Here is an 11,481-nt window from a genome sequence, read left to right as displayed (position 1 = left end):
GAGGAAGTAAAAAACTGTGTAGTAGCCTATAGGGTGAAGAAGGATGATCAGGGGATTCGGTATTTTTGGTCTTGGAAGAAGATGTTATCGGCTGCAGAGACAGATCAGCTCCAGGATCTTCTGCTGATTGTACAACAGGTTAGGCCGAAGTCTGGGGTGGATTTTTGGAGGTGGGATGGTGATTCGAATGGGGTTTTTTCAACTGCGGCAGTTCGCAAGTGGGTCGCTGCTGCGCGTCCAGCTGTGAGCACGCCGAACCTTGATTGGTGTAAGTGGGCCCCACTTAAGTGTAATGTGTTTATGTGGCGCCTTATGTTGAAACGGATTCCCACCAAGTTAGCTTTATTGAGAAGGAATATTAATGTTGATAATACTTCTTGCGTTTTTTGCGGGGATGGTGATGACGAGATCGAGCACATTTTCACAGGTTGTGCATTTTCTATGAGTGTTTGGAATGGTGTCTTAAATTGGCTTGGACTGCCGAATTTTTTCGCTTTCAGTGTGAGTGATATTTTGGACATTCACAAGATGGACTGTCTTTCGGCTTCGCGCAAGGATATTGTGAAAGGTATGGTTATGATCTGTTGTTGGCGGATTTGGACAGCTAGGAATGATTGTATTTTCCAGCGGAAGCGCTGCAATGCTGCGGAGATGGTAGCGGATATAAAAGTCTTCGGTTTCCTTTGGTTTTCGAATAGGCATAAAGATTTTGTAAAGGATTGGAAAGGTTGGCCTAATGTGATGTTTTTGTAATGTGTTTTGCGGCCTTCTTCTCTCCGCCTTGGAGAGTCGTAGGTGTTCGCGTTTGGTAATGAAATTCACCTTTCAAAAAAAAAAAGTAAAGTTTTTATGTCAATTTAATAGTTTTTATTAGAGTTTATGTCTCTAATAAATCTCTAATTAAATACTAGACTCTTCATATGGAATATAAACTCTTAAGTAGAGTTTTTATGTCAATTTATTAGTTTTTTATTAGAGTTTATGTCTTTAATAAATCTCTAATTAAGTGAGATTTTTCTTTACCCCATGTCTTTTGTATTAAAAGTAGGCTATGTGCCTAACTTGATGGGTTTTCATATATAAAACTATAAGAGTAAGAATACAAGTAGGTGACATAAAGTCATGCATGCAGAGTCCTTGAAGAAGAAGTACTTGATGACCCATATGTTGGGAACATATAGAGATAAGTTTCTCTATATGATTCAACTACAATTCTATTCTTAATTTCCAAAAGGTCTAACACTATGTTTTCATCCGGTGTAACCTCGGGCGCGTGGCCTTCTCCGGCAGTACAAACTGCTTCGGCTGTTGTACCCTGGGAGACAGACGCGTCGTCTTTAGTAGAGGCGCGAAATCTGTTTAAGGGAAGCGTGTTGAACACGTGCCTCAGCCACAACCGTCAACATTTGTTTGTTCCTATTGTAGTAAATTATTGAAAAAGAAGACGTGGTTCAAGACCTCGTTGAAGTCTACACAACAGACTGAAAACACAAAGAACCATACAAGTAGACGCGATTAAAGATCAAGTTAAAGACTTTATCTTTTGAAGATATTGGTTTGAATCGATTATTTTATTAAATATGTTGTAGTTCATATTTAATTTCGTTTGAATTTGTACACGGTTCATGTACTACAATTTTTCAAATGTTTAAAGAGAGTATCTTTATTTTTTTCATTAGTTTTATTAATAAAATTGTGACCCATTTCCTATAATAGTTTGCAGTTTGTATATGTTTGGGTGATGTAATCTGGTTCCAGCAGCTTGCTGGTAAGCTGTGTTCCTTTTGGTGTTGAATGAAACACAACTTGCTATTCAAAAATAAAAAAAAAAGAATAGAATAGAATGTATATTAAATTAAACTAGTTTTTTACTATCGCTGCGTTGCGGCGAACGTCTTTTGTTGTTTAGTCTGTATTTACATGTGTTTTGAAATCACTACGAGCGCGTTGCGCACGGAAACCGCTGATAAGAATAAAAAGAAAATATATAAAAAAACAATAAAAGATAACCAAAAGAAAATCAACCAAAAAAGTTGTATTGTAATAATGTTGTTCGTATGAAACATGTGGTCAGAGATGAGCAAATGATACTGGGTACCGGTACCGAATTTCCCGAACCGAAAGATCTTAAGTACCAATTCGGTACGACTTTTGGCGTTCCTGGTACCAGTTCGCTACCGTTTTTTACCTTTATATACAGGTACCGTAATTGGTATTTTTGGTACCAATACCGATTTGGTATTGGTTGGCACCGAGCTCATCCCTACACCTGAAACTATAAAAAGATATCATTAAAAGTTGAAGAAAATCAACAAAAAAAGTTACACGATACTGTTGTTGTTCGTACGACAGTCGTGATCAGGGATGAGCAAATGGTACCGGGTAGCAGTAACGAATTTCCCGAACTAAAAGATTTTCAAAATTAATTCGATACCGACTTTTGGTGTTTTCTGTACCAGGCTGGTGTCGGTTTTTACCTTTATGTACTGATAACCGTACTGGTAGTTTCGAAACCATTACCAGTTGACAAAAGCTTATCTAACTTAAAAAGTAAAGAAGATAATAAAACTATTAAAAAAATCATATATATTATTATAACGTTTTCTTATTTCTACTGTTCAAATCTTTGGAAATTTAATTTAATAATAATAATAATAATAATAATAATAATAATAATAATAATAATAATAATAATAAAATAATAATAATAATAATAATAATAATAATAATAAAATAAAATAATAATAATAATAATATATAGGAGAATTCTTATATGCAATAGTCGCCGAATTTAGTTTAGATTCAATACACGGTCAACTCTTGACAACTTATCATAATCTAACCAGAGAATCAAGTATCATTCGGAAATTAGGCAATATGTAGTGGGGCGCGACCAAGGGCCATAGCGCCGCTATGGCGCCGCCCACACCGCCCCCCCCGGCGTTATGACCAAAAAAAAAAGAAAGGCGTGAAAAATATAGCGGCGCGAGGAAGAAGAAAAATTCAATTTTTTACCGTTACCAAACGGTCATATTTTAAAAAAAAAAAAAAATTCAATTTTTCTAATTTTTCACACTATAAAACCTCATATTCTTCCACTTTTTTTTACAACTCATACCATTCTCATTCTCATTCTTCATATATTTTTTAAAAAGCTAGTCTCACTTTATAAAAAATGGGTTCCCCGTCGGAAGAGTCTTTCACCGAAATTTACCGAAGATATTTTTCGCCCGACGAAGACGCGGCCGAGGAAGAAGCGGTTACGAGTGCATGTACTTTTGTGCTACAAACATTTGCGCACATTCGGCCACCTCCCCCTCCACGACCCATCTTGCGACGCACCTATATCTTGCGAGATCGTGAAGCCGCGAACGAGCGTTTGATGAAAGACTATTTTGACGCGGCACCGGTTCACGGACCGAATGTTTTTAGACGACGTTTTCGTATGAGCCAAAGGTTATTTTTGCGCATTAACAATGACTTGGAAAATACGTACGATTTCTTTAAGCAAAGAATGGACGCACGAGGATATCTAGGCTTCACCTCAATTCAAAAGGTCACATCCGCCTTACGCGTATTAGCATACGGAAACACGTACGACATCAACGACGAGTATTTGAAGATGGCGGAGAAAACAACCCGAGATACCTTGGAACATTTTTGCTATGGTAATTTTTTAATTGTCTTTTATTTATTTACTTTTATACATTTATTTTTTCGTAACTTTTAAATTATATTTTAGGAATATGCCAGTTATATGGAAAACGTTATTTGAGAAACCCCACTTGGAACGACCTTCAAAAAATATATGAGGTGCATCTAGAAAAGCATGGAATACCCGGCATGATTGGTAGCTTGGATTGTCGCCAATGGCGTTGGTATAATTGTCCAACCGCATGGCGAGGTCAACATACGCGGGGTGATCAAAAAGGGCCAACTTTGGTATTACAAGGTGTTGCGTCATACGACCTTTGGGTTTGGTCGGCCTTCTTTGGTGTAGCCGGGTGTTTTAACGATATTAATACGTTAGAGGCTTCACCATTAATCGAGGGCTACATTTCTGGAACTATACCAAAGGCCGGTTTCCATGCAAACGGGAACGATTACGAGCATGGCTACTACTTGGGCGATGGTATCTACCCCGAGTATTCGATTATTGTTAAAACGTTTTCTGAAACTTTCGATGAAAAAAGAAAGTATTTAAAAAAATTACAAGAGTCTTCGAGAAAGGACATCGAGAGGTGTTTTGGGGTTCTACAGCAACGATGGCATTTTATCAGGAATCCTTGTCGCATGTGGCATAAGGATAAAATACGAATGGCCATGTATGCTTGCATCATTTTGCATAATATGATCATTGAGGATGATGGAAAAGCGATATGCCAAAACTATATTCCCGAAGATTTGGTCGAACTACCCCAAGCGACAACGGAAGAGAGACTCGCAAATGCTCAACTACTCCGATCAAGAGAAATACATAACACGTTGAAGGCGGATTTGGTTGAGCATGCTTGGGCGATTCGCCCAATTCGATCAAACAATGATGACAACGAAGATTCCGAGGAAGAAGTGGGGGAGGAATTCGAAGACGGGAACTTTGAAGACGTAGGTTTAGATGCTGGAGAAAACGAAGAGGAAGAAGGAGAGAACGAAGATGACACCGAAGAATAAATTTATTTTTTAGGTGTAATTTTTTTTTAGGTGTAATTTTTTTTTAGTGTAACTTTTTTTTTATTTTTAATGTAGTGTTTTTTATTTAATGAAATGTTTTTTATTTTATAAAACTTAAAAATTATTTAAAAAATAGAAAATTAAATTAATTGAGTAATGATTACACAGGGGCTTTATGACTACGGCCCCAAATTGCATAAAGCCCCATAAAGCCCCTTTGCTGACGTGGCATGCCACATGGCGCATAACGCCCCTTTGAGGGCTTTATGACTACACATGGTCTTAGAGGCGGTCAGGTCAACCTTGTATGTGTTTTTTTTATTTATATTTTATCAAATGGTGTTGTTGATTGATGTATGCTATAAGCAAATAACATTAGATAATCAACTAAAAACAAGGTATTTTATTAGAACTAGATTTACGACCCGCCGCGTTGCGGCGGGTATTCTTTAGTTATAACTAAGTTGATTTAGGACGCGCACGTTATGTTGAACTTGTCGAACATGAAAAAAATAGACGATGTAAAAACGTTCACCCACACACGCACGTTGCGTTATATTAACTTGCAAAATTTAGAACGAAACGTAAAAACGTTAAACCAAAGACGCATGTTACGATGTGTTAAGTCACAAAATTTAGAACGAAGCATAAAGCGAAAAATTTACGGAAAATGAAAACTATAAAGGACCAAAGTTGAAAGTAAAAAAACTTAAGAGGACGGATTAAAAGTTTTGTGTTTAAAGTAAAAAAAACAAATAGTTTTAGTTAAAAGTAATTTTAGAAACACTTTTTGGTGAAAAGTAAAAAAATCATTTTTTTTTTTTAAAAAACCCTTAAAGCCAAGGTTACAACAACCATATGCATAACCATTTTTCCTTTGAAAAACCCCCAAAGCCAAGATTACAACACATAAGTTAAAAATCATAGTGGTTAAATCACAAAAGATGGAAACTTTTGAATTAGAAGTGAAAAATCAAATTAATCAAGGGGTTAAATTGTATAAGATGGAAAATTTTGAATTAGAAGTGAAAAATCAAATTAATCAAAGGGGTTAAATTATCAAAGATTAAAACTTTAAACTTAAATTGTCAAAGATTAAAACTCTAGGGTTAAAAAGGAAATTAAAATTAAAACTTTAAACTTAAATTGTCAAAGAATAAAACTTTAGGGTTAAAAAAGAAAATTTCCATTTTTTTTTTGAAAAACACCCTAAGCCAAAGTTACAACTCCTATATGCATAAAGTTGTTGCTTCTTTATAATGTTTAATTGTTATATAACAACATGGTATATATCAAATATAATAGGTAGGAAGATGAAAATACTAGAAGATGGATGGGTGTGCTAGCAACGTTATGAAGGGATTAGGGAGGCCCATGTGCTGGTTTAGCCCTCTTTTATAGACCATTGGGTCAAAGCTGCTGGGCTAGGCCCAAATAAGGGAACGGAGACCTCAAGTTGTCGGTATGCGTGCAAGCAATAAAGAGAGAATTAGGGGTGACAACAAAAACCTAACCATGATATTTTGGGTTATTTTGGACCTCTTTAAAAAAGGAAATAAGTCAGAATGAGTTGGGGATTTAGTGAGGATAGGTTAGGATGAGTTTTAAAATACCCATCTAAATTTTAACATGGGTCAGGATGGGTTTTTAACTATCTAACCCTAAAATGCATCAGACTTCATGGGAATGGGAAATCAGTTGTGTGATTTGTGTCGCTTTTGAATCCCCTTCGTGGACTCAACCCTAAATCACCATGTAAAATGGTATGATGATCACAACAAACCAAGAACAACAAAGAAATAGCGACAAAAGGTGACCAAAACTTTTATTATTTCCCAAACCAGAAAACACCCCCCAGAAATCCTAGATCTCACAAATGATGAGATCTGGAACAATACAACAAAGAAGATGATCAACTGATGTAAATCAGTTGATCTATACAAATCAAACAATACAAAATAGATCTCACAAGAGATCAAACAACTACAAAACACTACAGATCACAAATGATCTGAACAGAACTCTAATCGCCTGATGGAAGAAAGAGAAAGAGACTTCGAGATTGTGATCGAGTTCCACTGTTGAAAACCCTCTTATATCGAAAATATCTTAATTTTCAATATCAACCTTCAAGTCTTTACTTTAACATTTAATCCCCTCAGATGTTACAACTTAACCCTTCAAGAATCATAAATCTGCACATAACTTACAATATCAGTTAGAAACGTAACAACTTTTTTTATATCATGTAACAACTTTATAACATGTATCAATATATGTTGCAACATGAATTAACATGTGCAATTTATTTTAACATGCCCCCATAATTCATGTGGCAAACATGTCGTAAAGACCCAAACTTTCACAAAGAGTTTGATGTTGGTTTGCATTCAAACCCTTTGTGAATATATCAGCCACCTGCACTTCTGTACTGACCTTTTCAGGCTCAACAATACCTGCAGTAATTTTTTCTCTTAGAAAATGTAGATCCAATTCAAAATGCTTAGTTCTCTCATGAAATACAGGATTTTGAGAGATTGAAATAGCAGATTTACTATCACAGTACAGTTTAACAGGCAACTTATATGAAATCTTTAATTCAGTTAGAACATTGATAATCCACATAACTTCACAGGTAACTGAGCACATAGCTCGGTACTCAGCTTCCGCAGTAGACCTTGAGACAACATTTTGTTTCTTGCTTTTCCAAGAAACAAGTGTTCCTCTCAGAAAAATGCCATACCCAGTAACCGATTTCCTGGTCTTAAGGCATTTAGCCCAATCAGAGTCCACAAATCCGGTTATAACCATATTTTCAGATTTTTTAAAATTAACTCCTTTTCCAGGAGATAATTTCAAATATCTCAATAATCTTAAAGCTATATCAAGATGAATTTGAGTAGGACTATGCATATAATGACTTAAAAACTGAACAGCATAACTGATATCAGGCCTAGTTAAAGACAAGTATATCAGTTTCCCTACTAATCTTTGAAAACCATTAACATTTTGTAAAGTTTTTTGATCACTTACATTTACTTGTAACCAAAAAACTTTGCTCAATCGGAGTTGCAACAGGTTTGCAACCCAAATAACCAAACTCATTTAGTAATTCAAGACAGTACTTTCGTTGAGACAAACATATACAACCATCAGCATATAACACTTCAATTCCTAAAAAATACCTAAGCAAACCAAGATCTTTAATATGAAAACTTTCTCTTAACCTTTGTTTAACATTTTCTATTTCAGACTTGTTATTTCCAGTGATGACAATGTCATCAACATATACAAGTAGAACAACAAACACATTTTGCTTTGACAACACAAACAATGAATAGTCACAAATGCTTTGTACAAAACCCATAGCAGTTAACACAGAAGTTAATTTTTCATTCCATTGCCTTGTAGCTTGCTTAAGCCCATATAACGATTTTACTAGTTTACATACTTTTTATCATCTTTTGAACAATAGCCTTGTGGCTGTGTCATAAAAACATCTTCAGACAATGTACCATATAAAAAAGCATTGTTAACATCCATTTGATACAATGGCCAGTTGTTATTAACAGCCAATTTTAACACAATTCTAACAGTAGTCATTTTGACAACTGGTGAAAAAGTTTCACCAAAATCAAGCCCCTCTCTTTGGTTAAACCCTTTGGCAACCAATCTAGCTTTATACCTTTCAACTTCCCCATTAGCCTTATATTTTACCTTATAGACCCATTTACAGCCTATTGGTTTTCTATCTTTAGGAAGATCAACTAATACCCAAGTATTATTTCTATATAAGGCTTCCATTTCACTATTCATAGCATCAACCCATTTATCACTTTTAGCAGCTTCATTATAACAAGTAGGTTCAACAATTTTATCCAATGAAGCAACAAAACACATATTTTCATAAGATAAGTTTGCATAATTAACAACTTTTTCAACTCCATATTTAACTTTACCCTCAACAACAAAATCACCAAATTTTCTAGGTAAAACAGTATTTCTAGAAGATTTTCCAACACTAGTATTACCCTCAGATTGGTTAGTCTCAACATTTGACCCTATAGTGTCCTCTGCCCTCTCATTTGTATCCTGTCCACTACTGCCCTCCTGTTCAGTTTGCAGAGTCATCTCAGCACCTGATACAGGGGCTGATGTAGAGGGATATAATGGTTGCTGATCATCACTAATAGAATCTTGAGCACCATTTGTACCCTCTTCATCATCGGGTATGTTAGAAACCTCAGATACAACATTGTCAAAAAAATTAACATGATTCAGCTGATTATTTACAGTAAGTTCTTGGTTATATAGATTGTTAATTTTAAAAGGATAAACACTTTCATAGAATTTAACATCTCTTGAAAAAAATATTTTCTTATTATCCAAACTCCACAACTTATATCCTTTTTTAAAACTTGAATAACCAAGAAAAACACATTTTTCAGCATTAAAGTAAAATTTGTCTGAATCATGCAATATAGTACTAAAACACAAGCATCCAAAGTTTCTAAGATGAGATAATGAGGGTTTAAAACTAAACATCATTTCAAAAGGACTTCTACCATTTAACACAGACGATGGCAACCTGTTAATCAGATACACAGCAGTTAAAACACAATCAGACCAAAACCTTAAAGGTAGTCCACCCTGAAACATCAAGGCTCTAGCAGTATTTAACAAATGTCTATGTTTCCTTTCCACCACTCCATTCTGTTGTGGTGTATAGGAACATGTTGTTTGATGAAAAATACCTTTAGTTTAAAAAAAAAAACTATTCATTTGACTGTTTACAAACTCTGTTCCATTATCACTTCGAATGATTTTAACTTTCTTTTTAAACTGGGTTAACACAAGTTCATAAAACACCTTTAAGTTTTCAAAAACCTCAGTTTTATTAGTTAGAAAATAACACCAGACTGCTCTAGAAAAATCATCAACAATAGTTAAAAAATACTTATAACCATCATAACTTGTTACTCTATAAGGACCCCATACATCTAAGTGTATAAGATCTCCTACAACCTTTGACTTGTGTTCACTTAAAGGAAAAGGAACCCTAACTTGTTTAGCCCTATGACAAATATCACATGGACCATGTTCACTTGAATTAATTTTAAGACTTTGTTTTAATACTGCTAACACCTGATCAGAAGGATGTCCTAACCTACTATGCCAAGTAAAAGACTGAACAGAACTATTAAAACAAGCATTAAACAGATTACCAGAATTGCCTACAAAATACAGACCACAATTTTGACTACCACTCATCAGGACTTTCTTTGAACTGGAATCCTGTAGCAAACAATTTGTTTCATTAAACACAACAGTCACATTATTATCTTTTGACAACCTATGCACAGATAACAGATTTACACTATACCCTGGAACATAGAATACATCTTTTAATACTAACTCACTGGTTAATTTTAAATCCCCAATTTTTAAGACCTTAACATTAGTGCCATTTGGATGACTAACAGTTATGTTAAACTCTGAAACATCAACACTATTTATTAAATCTTTGTCTGTTTTAACCATATGTTGACTAGCCCCTGAATCAATAATCCACCCATTCATATTAAAACCAACTGAGCTAGAACAACTAACAAAGTTTGAAACATTAACACACTCACCTCCTACACTCTGATTCTGAGAATCTGAAACACTTTTTTCTCCAACTAAACTCAACAGTTTTGCAATCTGTTCAGAGGTGAAAGGAAAACCAGAACTTCCCACAGATGAAGTAACATTATTAACAGAGTTACTTTTATTACCACTAGTCACATTAGATCTTCCAGACTGATTACTATTATTACTTCTTTTTCTAAAACCAGGTGGATAACCTATTATCTCAAAACATCTATCCACTGTATGCCCTAACATATTACAATGTGTGCATTTTAGAGTTGAATTAGACCCTTTATTAAACCTTTTCTTTTGATCAAAAGATTGGTTTGTTTTAGACACAAAGGCAACATTCTGAGTTTTTGACCCAGTACTAGACAGTCTATGTGACTCTTCTCTAGACACTATAGAGAAAGCCACTTTAACAGAGGGTAATGGTTCTCTTGTTAATAGATTTGTTCTAACTGACTGATAAACATCATCCAGTCCCATTAAAAACTGCATTAATTTTATTAAAGTTGAAAAATCATTAAAATCTTTTGCAGCCTGACAAGAACATGTAGGAAGATGCAACATAGCATCAAATTGTTTCCACATAGTTGTAAGTTTATTATAATATTCAGCAACTGAAGTACCATTTTGTGAAACACTATTAATTTTTTTATACAAATCATATACAATCGAACCATCCACCCTATAGAATGACTCTTTAAGATTAGTCAAGACTTCTGAAGCTAGTTTAGAAAATACTTGTCCTAAAAACAATTCTTCAGATATAGAGTTTAATAACCAAGTAAGAACCACAGAATTACATCTGTCCCACTGACTTGCTAACACAGGATCACTCTCAGACCTAATACATTTTCCATCAATAAAACCATATTTGTTTTTTGCTTCTAAAGCCAATTTCATGGCACTAGACCATACAGAATAATTTTCTGTTCCTTTTAGCTTAATACTAACAATTGTCAAGGCACTTGAATCACTTGGATGTAGATATAATGGGTCACCTATATCTAACTTTCCAATTAAAGTCTGAGAAGTACTACTAGTATTAGTATCACCAGGCATTTTTAAACAAAGATTATACAATCAATCAACAAATACAAGCAGGACACAGAACAGTTACCAACTAGTAACAATCAAGAAACAATAACAGAGAACAATACACTAACACACAGG

The sequence above is a fragment of the Helianthus annuus genome, chromosome 4 (assembly GCF_002127325.2).
Source record: "Helianthus annuus cultivar XRQ/B chromosome 4, HanXRQr2.0-SUNRISE, whole genome shotgun sequence".
Taxonomy (NCBI): domain Eukaryota; kingdom Viridiplantae; phylum Streptophyta; class Magnoliopsida; order Asterales; family Asteraceae; genus Helianthus; species Helianthus annuus.
The sequence above is the reverse complement of the archived record's forward strand: the minus strand, read 5'-3'. Positions refer to the sequence as shown.